Genomic DNA, 12919 nt, shown 5'->3' on the forward strand with positions numbered 1-12919 from the left:
CAGCAGGTGAAAAAAGAAACAAACAAACCAAAAAACCTTTAAAATGTTTTATTTAATTGTTTAGGGATTTTTCCCAGTTCTTTTATTCCCTACAGATGTCTTATTGTTTAGAGCCTTTGAAAAAAACCTTACACCATTTAATATTTGTCCCCCCAAAAGTACCTCTTTCTTTAAACTTAGAAGGAAGGTGGAAATAAATTAGCACCTTTACACTCTCCTTCACAGAAGGAAACTCAGCATTTTCATACACTGATTTTTTTTTTTATATATATATATATATATATATATATATACATACACACACACACACACACACACACACACACACAAGAAATCCATGCACGTAGAACAGTTGGCTCAGGTGCTTTGGAAAACAGAATTAAAAGTTCTGAGTTTTGTGAGATATTAGACAAGAAAGCAGCTCCAAAAAAATGACATTCTTTTCAAAATACAAAAGATTGTTTGGCGTGCAGACAAGTTGTTAGAATTTACTAGCTCAATAACCCATGAACTATGAATTTATACATTAAACTGTAACAACTTCAGTTATGGACTGTAGGTTTAATAAACCATATTTTACATGTCCCTAAGTACATTTTTACATGATAGAGCATAATGCTTCCTGAGCAAAAGAACTGTTAAGGTCTATCAATTCAGTAATACGTAGCTTTAATACTCCCCAAATACCATCTGTATTTACATTGTAGATCCTATTGAACTACTGGGATAAAAATCTACTTTTTCCAAGATACCCAAGAGTTTTTTTTTCTCTTATACTTATTTACTTTCTAATTGTTAAAATTAAACAAAAATATGTTTAAGAACCTTTACACAGTATGTTTGTATAATACATAGTCCTATTAATGTTTTGTTTTTTTCTTAGAAATAAGTGGAAAAAACAACTGGTGATGTACCTGTACTTAAATCAATTGTAGAGTTTTCATACAAACTGATAACTGCTATGAGTATTTATACTTTTATACTATTTGATTTAATATTTTTGCTTTATCTTTCCCTGTTGGACTCTCACTGATCTGTTCTAATACATTATAGGTCAGACACTGGTATCTTATTGAATATATGAGGTAATATTCAATGTGTTTAACAGTGACAAAATTAGGAACAGGATCATGTTAATGTTAAGGGCCACCTTTGTTACTGAGCCCAGTGCCCTGCAATTCCAGTTAATCATGTAATAAAAACATCCACAAGAACATTTGCTGAGTCCTGTCCTTCATAAGCGTTTAGAGTAAGTGTAGGCACATACCAAGTGAGCATGTCATCAAAGAATCTATTTCTAAACACTTGGAGGATAATAAATGATCAGGAATAGTCAACATGGATTCATCAACAGCAAGCAGGAGTGAATGAGTGGGGAAGGGTGCAGTGATGCAGCCATAACACCTTTGATTTCTCCTCCCAGGAGTGAACTGGAGCAAGGTGTAGAGGAGCAGGGACAGAAAGCTGCTGTTAGAGGAGCTGCGGCTGCCGAGGGGCAGATAACACTTCCCTGACCCTGAAGCCATCATCAAGTCAAGAGCTTTTGATCTTCATTCACCATATGGAACTGTAGTAGCTGGAGAGTCAGGGAAGGGTTAACCTGGCTTTTGGAAGTGACCTGCCCTTCTACAGCATGTCCAGCCCCAACTCCAGTCTTTCTTACTCTGCAGCCTCCTTTCCAAAATCTTAGATTCACTAGTGACAGTAAGTCAAGCTTAACAAGGAAGGATTTGATCACAATCTTCAAATACATAAAGATAAGTTATAAAGAGGGTGGCAGCTGACTATTCTCTGTGGTTGCAGGAACAGAATAAGAAGTAACAATCTTAAATTGCATCTAGGAATCTTTAGCTTGGATATTAGGAAGGATTAACTAAGTATTATGGTGGCTAAGTACTGGAACAGATTGCCTAGAGAGGCTATGGAATCTCTATCCTAGGAAGGTTTTAAGAACTGGAATGATCTAGAAAAGGATAGATCTGCCATGAGTGGCAGTTAGAATCAAGGACCTGAGGTCCTCATATATTTCAATGATTCTATAATTAAAGCTCCCCTAACTTGGGCTTTAAAAGATCTATAGCTCTTGATGAACTATTCCTGGAAGTACCAGGTATGCTCACATCTCATTAAAGTTAATTCAGTTTTACCTAGATTTCACTCACTCTTTGAACTTTAGCTTTAGTACCAGAACATTATTGTTCATTAAGAAGAAACCACTTAAGCTATAGATTGGCCAAGACAACTGCAATACCTACAAAACAGCAAGTCATTTAATAGAGAGAAGGTTTCATACATACCTAGATCTGAATGAAACCAAAGACAAAAATTTGCAGACATCTACCTTAGGCCACTGCAAGATGTATTGCTCATAAATAAAGGTTGACAGGGTTTGTCTTCAAATTAGACTCAGTCCAATAAAAAGGTAATTGAACAAGGTGCATCTAGTTTCTTTTGGTTCTTTTTGAACTCATCACAAGATTTGCTTACATTAAAATATGCAGTTCTGGTAAATTCTTTCAAAAAAGCCCATATGAGTTAAAAGCTCCCTTATTAAAGAGCTGGTTATGATAAGCAACATTTCTATTTTCAGAATCAACTGTCCACAAGATACGTTCATCCACCACCCCCTGCAATAGTGCTGGAGACCACATCTGTCCCAAACAGCTACCAGAGTTACTGATGTAAAATCTGTTTCCTTCAGATGGAAAAGGCACACATGACTACAGAAGTCTTCTCAGAGTGCCGAGAGCAGAATAACAGTGTCTTTTATTATTATTTGTTTTCCTGCCTTCCCAATAGATTTTCTGACCTTCTGATCTAGGAATATTCATTGTGGGCTGTTACTGATGGATTGAATATACTTTAGTTCAGGAGCCTGCAACCCTGGCACACATGCCAGAGCATGGCATATGAAGGCATTTTGTTTGGCACATGCACCTCAGGCAGGATGATGGGGAAGGGGCTGGGGCTGTGCTGCCACAAGGATTGCAGCTCCCCCCACCATCTGCCCAGAGAGGCACGTGCACCCACTGCTGGCAAAAAGCCAGCAGCAGGGCTCTGCGACCCAGTGCAGGCCTCTCTACCACCTGCCACAAGCAGCCCAGGATCTGTGGCAGGTGGCAGGAGCCTTCCTAGAGTCCAGGCTGGCTTTGGCAGGCATCCAGGAAGCTGCAAGCACCTGAACCAGTCTGAGGAACCCCAGCCTAGCTTGTTGCTGCTGGCAGGTGCATACGCACCGGGGATGGATGGATGGATGGATGGATGGATGGATGGGGAGCTACAAGGGGCCTGAGCCTTGTTGTGGCAGCACAGCCTGGGCCTCTTTCCCACTGTCTACCCCAAGGTGTGTGTGCACCCACCAGTTAAGCTGGGGCTCTGGGGATCCCAGTGCAGTCACTTGCAGGCTCCTAGCTGCCTGCCACAGCAGGCCTGGGCTCTGGGCAGGCCCCTGCCATCCATCATGGAGCCCAGGCTGCTTGCAATAGGTGGCAAGGAAGGGGCCTGGACTGCCACAAGGATTGGGCTCCTCTTGGCTCCCCTGCCATCTGCCCCTGGCATGCCAACATCTTCCAAGTAGAGGTTGCAAGTGTTTTTGGTACTCTGCCCAAAACATTGCCAACCCCTCTTTTAGTTCTTTCCAGCCCTGTCCAGAGCTGTTCATAAGGACACTCGGGTCAGATAACAAAACCTAGGAAACCTGTGACCAGGCCTGAAATGCCTGCCTGCTGACCGTTGGCACTAGATTTATGACCCAGATACCTTATTCTGGGTGGACCCAAACCCTCAGACCAACCACAACTCAATTTTATTGATACACAGTGATAGCAGATAAAAATAATGCAGGCAAAGCAAACAATTCTATATCCACCGGTCCTAAAGCTGTCACATAGGGAAGGTACATCTGGTCAGTATGCAAGCTTCACCCTGTGGTTCTCTCTTGAATGTCAAATGGCAGCAGCCTGAAGGTCGAGGGCCAAGCCTTACCCCACCCTCCAGTCTGCCCCCATGGGGTGGGCAAAACAGAATGGTGGTGTGCCCTCTGTCTATGGTGGCCTCAGGTTCCCACATCAGGGACCCTTTGCTATTCTGAAATCCCCCCTTTTGTATCTTTTTCCTCCTCTGATGACTCTTCATTCTCAGTGTGGTAGGGACAGGGTCCCAGCCCCTGCCATGCTCCAGTGCTAATAGCCATGCTGGCCAGGGACTCACCCATCTGATTCCAGCCATGCAGCATGGCTCTGGCATCTGGGACAATGCAGCTGCTGGCAATCCCGGGAGCATGAGAACACATGCTCTGGGAAACTGGTCGTGATTGGCCCGCAATGAGAAGTGAGGAGTTTAAAGGGAGGACGCTGAGGAGAGCTTGGCATTTAGTGTCCCCAGCATGGAAAACCCCACAAAGGACCGCTGGAGGGCAGAAACCTCAAAGAAGCAGTCGCCACACACTGGACCCTCATGAGGCTTCAAGACCTGCAGGCACAAGCCAGAACCATCACCACTCTCCCTGAAAGATAAGTAAAAATGAGCTGGGAGAGGAACACCACGTGCCCTCCACAGTCGCCCAGAGCAGGGACCCAGTGAGGAGCATGCCCATGGCGAACAGTTGGTGCAGACCAGCCAAGAAAGAGAGAGAGTTAAAGCAAGGGGAATCAGTCTGCCAGGAGGAGTGGGGACCTCAAAAGAAACGGGGGACAGCCGAAATAAAAAAAGGGGCTATTTGTGTCCTGCTGGTGAGGACAGAATTGAGCAGAGGCCAGAAACTGCAGCAGAACAAGCTCTGGAAAAGGAAGAAGAAATCCAAGGGATTCTCCTATAATTTTGATTTATAAAGGAAAAGAGGGAATCGAGGACTAAAGAGAAGAAGCCTTCTCTGTAGTTTAGTTCATCCAGACAGGAGAATGATACCAGAAGAGGAGAAAAGGAGAAAAAGTTAAAATCCCCCTGAAAATTTCACTTAGAATTGGGAGAGAAACTATACCTAGTTCCCCAAAAGGGGCAATTAATGAGATCAAGGCCAGAAGGCCTAGGACTCACCAGGGAAAAATTGTTAATGAGTTCATCAAAGTGATTCTTGATTTAACAGATCTGGTTATATAGCAGCCAGGGCTGCATAGAAGAAGATATCGATGCTGTGTGGTACAAACTGGAGAGAGAGAGGCCAAGCTATTCACCACTCACCATCACTGGGAAATACTGACCATCAACCCAAGAGAAAAGGGGCAGGGTGTAGTGGAGGTGGAGCCCTGCAAAAGATCAGCAAGTGGGTCAGACTGGCTTACATGTCAAGAACATCCCTCCTCCTGAACATTAATTTTTCATCAAGGAGTGGCAGGTGAGTGGGAGAGAGACGAAAGGCAGTATAGCCCTTATGAGTATGAGGTGGAAGGACATGGCCTTCTCACACTGGGCATTGTTGATTGGTTTCTCTGTCCATGTCCATTGTTGATTGGTTATCATACTGTCCATGTTCTATTCTGTCAGCATATTCCTTTGTTTGAACAAACCCATCACATGCACGCATCTTAATTTGCTCATTTACTGGTATTATGCCCCAGCCTCCTAATTTGGTCCATCCACCAAAACTGGAAATCCCAAGGGCTTTGCAGTTGGTCACTGTGACCTGACCACCTTATCTCTGTTATGAGGTTTTCAGGGAACACTGTGGTACATGTCTTCAATTTCCCACCCTGTGTGTCTGTTGGTTCCAGACACAGTGGGCCTTGAAGGAAACTTTGTCACAAACAGACTTTTAGAAACCAATTAACCTCTGTTGTTCCCCTGGACCATTAGTCTAATGCATATCTACTTTACCTACAAGCCAATTCCCAAAACCAAACCTCAAAATAACATTTTCTAACCATTACTGACATCAAGAAACTGCTCCTAGCCTCTTACTCCAAAACTAACATTTAGGAAGTATAGATGATCCAGGGCTGCCCTCGACACACAACCCACTCCATTTTCAACTTTTTGCAAGGCAGAGAGTTCAACAGCAGCATTGGGCCACATGTTCTGGCCTGCTCTAAGCTACCTGAGAAAGAGAGGGTGTGTGTGTGTGTGTGTGTGTGTGTGTGTGTCCATTCAAGCCAAAACATGACCAGGTAGTTTGCTAGATAAAGTTAAATGCATTGAGATGAAACAAATCACACAAAGGAACAACCAACAATTTTTAAAATGACTGACTCTAAGTTACAGTGGCATATCTATAACAGTGTGGTTACAGTTGCCTACTATAATTTGCTAAGTCACTTAAATATTTAGCTTCACCACCCACTCAGTCCTATCACTTCTAACTTTAAAATGTCATCTAGCATTTCATTTCCTTTTTTTATTCTCTTACCATTGAGCAGTCACTGATACAGAAGATTTTTCCCCCAAATATGTCAGCAGTAGCTCATTAAAAAAGTTAGTACTTTCTTAATCAAAGTCAATGAACCTTCTGTTGGCAATTGTTCAGGTTCAATGGGCATTTCACCACTTGCTAATAAATAATTTTGCTAAGGAATAGAAATACTTAGAAAGAAGTTTGGCTATGCAAACTTTTTTGTGTTGACTTTTTCTTGCATTTGAAATTTTTATTAGTCATGATTGATAGCTTTATCTTTTTGAGATTTTTGTCACTTCTGTACAGCAAAAAAGAGCTCTTTGGGAATACAAAAAGTTCACAGGAGTGAAATGGATCCTAAGAGCCTAGATATTGAACAGTTGCTAGATGAGAGCTGAGGTCACTAATTTCTAGCTATTAGTCACATCGGTAAATTGCCATCAGAACAGCATCTTAGTTGCTATGCACCAAACATGTCTACTCATTCATTAACGCACCTTAGATACTGTGCATTTAGTTTAGTACTACTTTAATAAAGTACTGTTTGCACAGTACTTAGTTACTGCACAATAGCGCCAGTGCACAGTGATATTTACTGTGCATTAGTCTAATAACACTGTGCAGTAGGCTATTAGCACTTTTTTTGCTGTGACACGATACTGCACAGTGTTATTAGGCTAATGTGCAGTAAGCATCTCATGTAGACACGCCCACTGTACAGGATCATGTTAATCTGTGGTAACATTAAATGCATTTAATGAAGATATTCAGGACTCAGAAAAGCTTGATCTGGCCCAATGCCATCTTGAGTTGTGATCAAACAAGATAAAAAGGGTTGTTTTGAGAATATTGTAATAGGGAACCATCAGCATTTGGGGATACAGTAAATCTAACTGCTGATTCAGTTTAGACATTCTAGCAATGTACCTGTGCAGGTCAACTTGCTTGCTGTTAACCCTCATCCCAAGGGAAAAAGGAAACACTAATTTGTCCCAGGCTTTGGCAATGCAGACCCTGGCTCTGAAGCAAGATAATGTTGTAGGCTGTCCCCCTGAACTCTTATGAAGACCAAGTAATTCCTCCTTCTTCCCCACAATCACATTCTCTCTTCCTCTGGGAAATGTCTGTAGTAATCTGATTTGCTTTCTGTTGTGTACATGGTTTGTTTATTTTGTACTTTTTACTTAGCTTAGAAAAGAGACTTGTCAGTTTCACTGCTGTTTTAAACTAAGGGTTTTTTTTCTTTGAGCTAACTTTCATTTCATTTTAGAAAGCTTAAACAACAAAAAAAAGGTCAAAATCAAAACAAAAGGTTTTGATCAGCTTGAAACCAAAATGTATTTTATATTTTGTCTCTTTTTAAAAGTTCTTCGCAGTTTTCTACTTCTCATCTAATCTGAAAACTTCTGAAATCTTAAAAATTCAAATGGGACAGGGAAACATTCTGCATCCAGGTCTACCTGACATGCTTGGATTTTTTCATGGAAGAAAAAAAACATCAGAGTCTTGATTTGGATCAAGGAAGTAAACCTGAATCTGTGCATTACTTGACAGTTCCTAATCCACCAAGCCATTGGCTATTCTATTTCTGTCTTTCATTTTGATCACAAATTCCAAGCTGAACCCATGATATTTTACTCAAAACTGACACATTCCCACACAAAAAAAATCTAGTGAATCAGCATTTTCCAAAGAGAAAATATTTTGCCAAACATTTCAAATCAACTTCATGAAGACTTTACTGTCAATAGAATACTTCTGTCTGGAATAAGTTCTGCTGTCCCCATGGAATAAAAGTAATGTCCCCCAAGTGGCCCCTTATGCCCCTCCCTTTTTTTTCTTTCAGGCCTGCTTACAGTCTAGAGATAAGACTGAGGGGAGGTTGAGGTGGATCAAATAAAGAGCTGTTAGCACCACAGTGAAAGTGTGACCAGTGCATCTTTTCTTTTAAGATGCCTTCAGAAACTTAGGAGCCCTTCTTCATACATCTCTATGATCCAAGAGGTTAAGTGTAATCCACTGCCAACTCCAAGGCTGCAAATACATAGTCTATATGAGATACCTTTTGAAAACTGTGAAGTGAGCCACGATAATATGCATCTGGCCTCATTCTATGGTTTGACGGTTTTACAAAGAGAGATTCCTTACAGGTAGAGAATAAACATATACATTTTAGAAATACAGGCATTTGCTGTTCCCTTAAGTTGAGACCTATGACACAGTTGCCAGGGTATCTGTTGACCACAGAGGTAAACTGGATGTCCAATCATGCATCTTTTTTCAGAATCCCTTACATATGAACTATGAAAACATTTTCCCAATCTCAAAGAAAAAATATGCTTCACTTCTAAATGGGTGTAATTTAAAATCCATTTTGTTCAGAAAACTTTAGTACAACTTAAAAGCATTTGAAAAGTAAAGTACAAAAGTATAATCTACAGCTGCCATTAGCTGGTTCTATTTGGGAGGCAGAGGAGGTTATTTTAATCCATCTGAATCATTCCAATTCATTTTGGTTTGCAGTATACATTGCACAATTTCCTGTGAAGAGTAGCTTGCAACTCACACATCTGTAGCTAATGGTTAGATATTTTCAAATTTTCTAGAACTTCCCTATATATTCAAATGTTCCCTTGTAAAGATAATATCTCTGCTAATGCAAAAGATAAGCCAACGAAGATTTCCCTTTTCAGATTCAGTTCAAATACAATACAATAAGAATCTGATTTTAATAGACTCCATTAAATAACTCACCTTTTCCCCAATGTGGGAGAAAGAAAAATTCTAATAATTTCAAATGTGTGCTTGATATCTCAGAGTACACCAGACCCAATTTTTCTTTCTTTGCACATGTACTTTAGCACTGAAATATTCCTACTAGTCATGCATTAACAGCTTCTCTCATTCTATGTTGTCCTTTATATCATCTCTATGGGAGTGTCTACACCACAAACATAAACCAAAGCAAAACAGCTGTTCTGTTGTTGTTCACTCAGGACCACGGGCAAGTTAATTAGCACTGCTGGATGACAGTACAAGTAAGCCCCTTTGGCTCTGTGAGAATGGGGCTACCGTACTTCTGACATAGGAGATTCCCCATGTGGCACAGCAGAGTGTATGTGACTAGTAGAGACAGAGATGTGGGGAGTACAAGGTAGAATTTCAAGACTTCCTGGCATTTGCTCACTACAATCACTGCCTGGCATGGTAAGGCTGAATCATGGAAGAAATGAGCTTCCAGGAGGGATTTGATTCTAGTAGAGCTGACGGGAGCAGGGTGCGAGGTCTGAAGCAAATCAGCCCATGTGGGGCCCCGCCCCCGCTCCGATCCCACAGCCCCGGACTGAAGAAGCTGCCACTGCCATTGGCAGCGACAGCATCAGTGGTGGGGGGAGAAGGACAGGGGGTAGCGAGTGGCTGGACGTGGAGCCACAGCTCTGCCCCGCTCCACGGGCCCCTCCAAAGCATGGGGCCCAGGCCGGTTGCCCCAATTCGCTCCCCCCTTGGAACGGCCCTCGATTTGAGGGAAAGACATGACTTCGTGGGTAAGCTCAGGAAGGATGTCCCATGACTAGAAAGTGTCTTGACAAAAAGGGAATGCAAGCAAGGGAAAAGTGAGGAATGACAAGGAAAAAGACTGGATAAAACTAGGGCAAGCAGATTTGCTGAGATCCTTGAAGATGAGAGCTGATGTGAGAAAGGGAGAAGATGTAAAAGGAGTCCAAGAGGGATCAGATCAAGTGCCTAGGAATGTTACCCAGTTAACGAACATGTGGATTTCAAGATGTCAAAAAGTCCAATGGAAAGACTCATTCACCTTAAAGAATGATTTTTAAATCATTATTTTTAGTGCCCTCACGTGAAATCTTTAGGAACACTATCCTGAGCATCCTGAATTACCATGTATTTCACAGAAATGCACAGTACCACTTAGAGGTAGTTAGCAACTTGCTTGACTGAGTCTTATGACAATTTAAATTCCCATCAGTAATAAATCTGACATAACTATTGCTGCTTTTATTTTTTCTGCAGCCATAATGATAGAGTTGATCTATCACATCCTAAATGCTTTGGAGGTAGGGAGCATAGATCACTGCTACATTTCAGTTTTTTACTTGCTCAGTTTTCCTGGCCTTCCTCTAGTTTTCTTGCCAGCAGCTAACCCTGACTGTTTTTAGGCCTGAACAGAATTCAGTGTCTAGAAGTAAAACTGTCATTTTTATAAAAGCAGAGGAGAATTAGGGAAGAGTTAAGAGTTGTTTGTAATCACTTGGTTATTTTTATAGCATCAAAGAAGCACCTTTTCTTAGAGAACATAAAGGAAGATAGAATCTCTACCCCAAAGGCTTACAGATGCAAGGCCAAGCATTCAAACACTTACTCACATCAGTACATTTAGTCAGTTGAATAAAGGTCACAAATCTCAGGTACTTAATAAAATGAATTATAATAAAGTGATGAATGCCTAGGATTTAATGTGGGTAATTGTCTCTCAGGCAATTCTGAACAGCCAGGGTAGCAAAAACATCAAATATACTTAGCATCAGCTGCGCTTTACCCTGGTAAAGTACCTTTTAACAGGGTCTAACAGGTCATATTATGGCAGAGTATGTTAGTTTGCATCATCTGCTGTGCCAACACAGTATAATTGGATGTAACCAAAATGATCTTTACAATATGACATGTTAGAATCTGAAAGATAGCTTTTTCTAGCGGGTCAAAGTAGGTCAGGGACTCATTAGAAGTCATTATTTTTAATTATACACAAGGGAAACTGTAAAGAAATATAATTTGGTATTTGGAATTTTAAATTCCATATAGGAGGCAACATCTACAAAACAAATCCATACCTCTGAAAAATGAGAGTCTCTATGTGCTATGAAACATTTTAGGGCAAAGGTATTAATACATCTTGAACATTTTTACATCTAAGGTACATCTTGCCAAACTGTGCACTGCTATGGAACTTCAGGAGGAGGAGAAGCCATCTAAGGACAGCTTTAACTGTCATCCTTGTTCTGTGCAAGAAAGGCTATTGATAAATGTTTAACAGGGGCATTTTCCCAGAAAGGGAGTTCTCTTCCTGTATTTCCACATCATTTTAAGTCCTGCCTTTTGCCTTTCTGAAAACTAGCTACATTAAGCAGTTGAACATTAAATTATCCACCATCTGCAGGCAACTACTTTCTAAATATTTTAAGCCCAAGTGAGGTCCAAACTCTGTATTATAAGATGAAGCAACTATAGATCAAATGCATAATATTCATACTGAGACATCACCACATGGGGTGAAAATTTGAGCGTGAGCATGAGCATTAGCCCTTCTGTCACAATCTCATACATTCTCCAGTCAGTAGCTCAAACAGGGATGGTCAGATAGCTGCAGAGGCATCTAAAACCCTTAATATTCCTTTTCTCTTAAGTGGGGAGCACTCAGACTTAATTATATGTGTTAGTTTGCTAGTCTTGCTGAGAACTCTGCTGAGCAGTTATGTAGGGCTGTGCAAAACAGCACCATTCTGTTTCAACTTCCATTTCACAGTTTCGACAGGACAGTGTTTGGTTTTGAGTTTCATCCATGAGTTTCTGTACCTAGGAGGCTGATGAAGCGAAGTTCATAGGCCCAGCTGTGAAAAGTGGTTTGTAAATTCAAACAACCATTGAACCTTGCTAACCTAACTTCATCACCAGAAGCCAACTTCCTACAGCTCAAAACACAAAACTTGCCAACAGTCTCCAGTACACCCACAAACTGCACACCAGAATCTGTCTCAGACAAGAATACCCAACTACCTGTGGGGGCACATTTCTCACAAAAAAACTCACTCTGTCTCCAGTCTCTCAGGCCTGATCCTGAAAGGGAATTTAAAACCCACTTTTCAGAGCTGGGCCTATGAACTTCACTTCATCAGCCTCCTAGGTAGTAGGTACAGAAACTCATGGACTCAATATAGACATTGGAATTCTGACACACTGAAACCTGCCAGTCATGTGACTCCCTGGGTACCTCTCTACGTTTACCTGTGCTGCTACATCCCCCTTCCCTTCCCTGCCCCCTCACCCCAGCCTGTCCCTCACCCCCTGACGCCTTCATTTCCATTTTCACTGACTGGCTTTTTTGCCTGCATTACGGGCCAGCCAGCCTCTGGCTTCTTTACTATTTCTTCCATCCAGGACCAGAAGACACACCAACTGCAAGTACTTCCTCACCCTGACAAAGGGGTTTTTCAACTTGAAAGCTGGCATTCCAGGCAGCTAAGCTGAGCTCACCTGGAGCCTCACAACTCCACTGCAACCAGCAAGCCTCAGGCCTCTCAAAGACGTGATGGGTCTGGGCTTTCCCCAGCCAGGATTGTGCACGTGTGTGGTAGCTGGAGGTTATACTACTGCTCCACACAGTAGCTCATTGCTGCTGTGCAGTAGCGTTGGCATCACAGCTCATGCTCACAGATGCTATGTCACTATCGTGACAAGCTACATCAACATAGCTTGTCGTTACAGCAACATAGCATCTTGTGTAGATGTGTCCACTGTTTACTTGGTGTGTAGGAGGCAGTAGCTGCCCTGGTGGTTCTACACACCACAGTTAGGGAA

The 12919-nt window shown here is 41.8% G+C and overlaps 1 protein-coding gene and 1 long non-coding RNA gene across 6 annotated transcripts in view; one reads left to right on the forward strand and one right to left on the reverse strand.

The window, feature by feature from the left end:
* The window catches only part of LOC106722384, a 7136-nt gene extending 4487 nt beyond the window's left edge, over nt 1-2649 (forward strand). The window contains exon 3 of the long non-coding RNA XR_001358319.1: nt 2591-2649. This is a non-coding gene — a long non-coding RNA (uncharacterized LOC106722384). The remainder of the gene's footprint in view (nt 1-2590) is intronic.
* Nucleotides 1-12919, reverse strand: part of GRM8 (glutamate metabotropic receptor 8) — a 582624-nt gene that overhangs the window by 465747 nt on the left and 103958 nt on the right. The gene's annotated exons all lie outside the window — the stretch shown is intronic.

Source organism: Alligator sinensis, unplaced genomic scaffold (assembly GCF_000455745.1).
Source record: "Alligator sinensis unplaced genomic scaffold, ASM45574v1 scaffold660_1, whole genome shotgun sequence".
NCBI lineage: Eukaryota > Metazoa > Chordata > Crocodylia > Alligatoridae > Alligator > Alligator sinensis.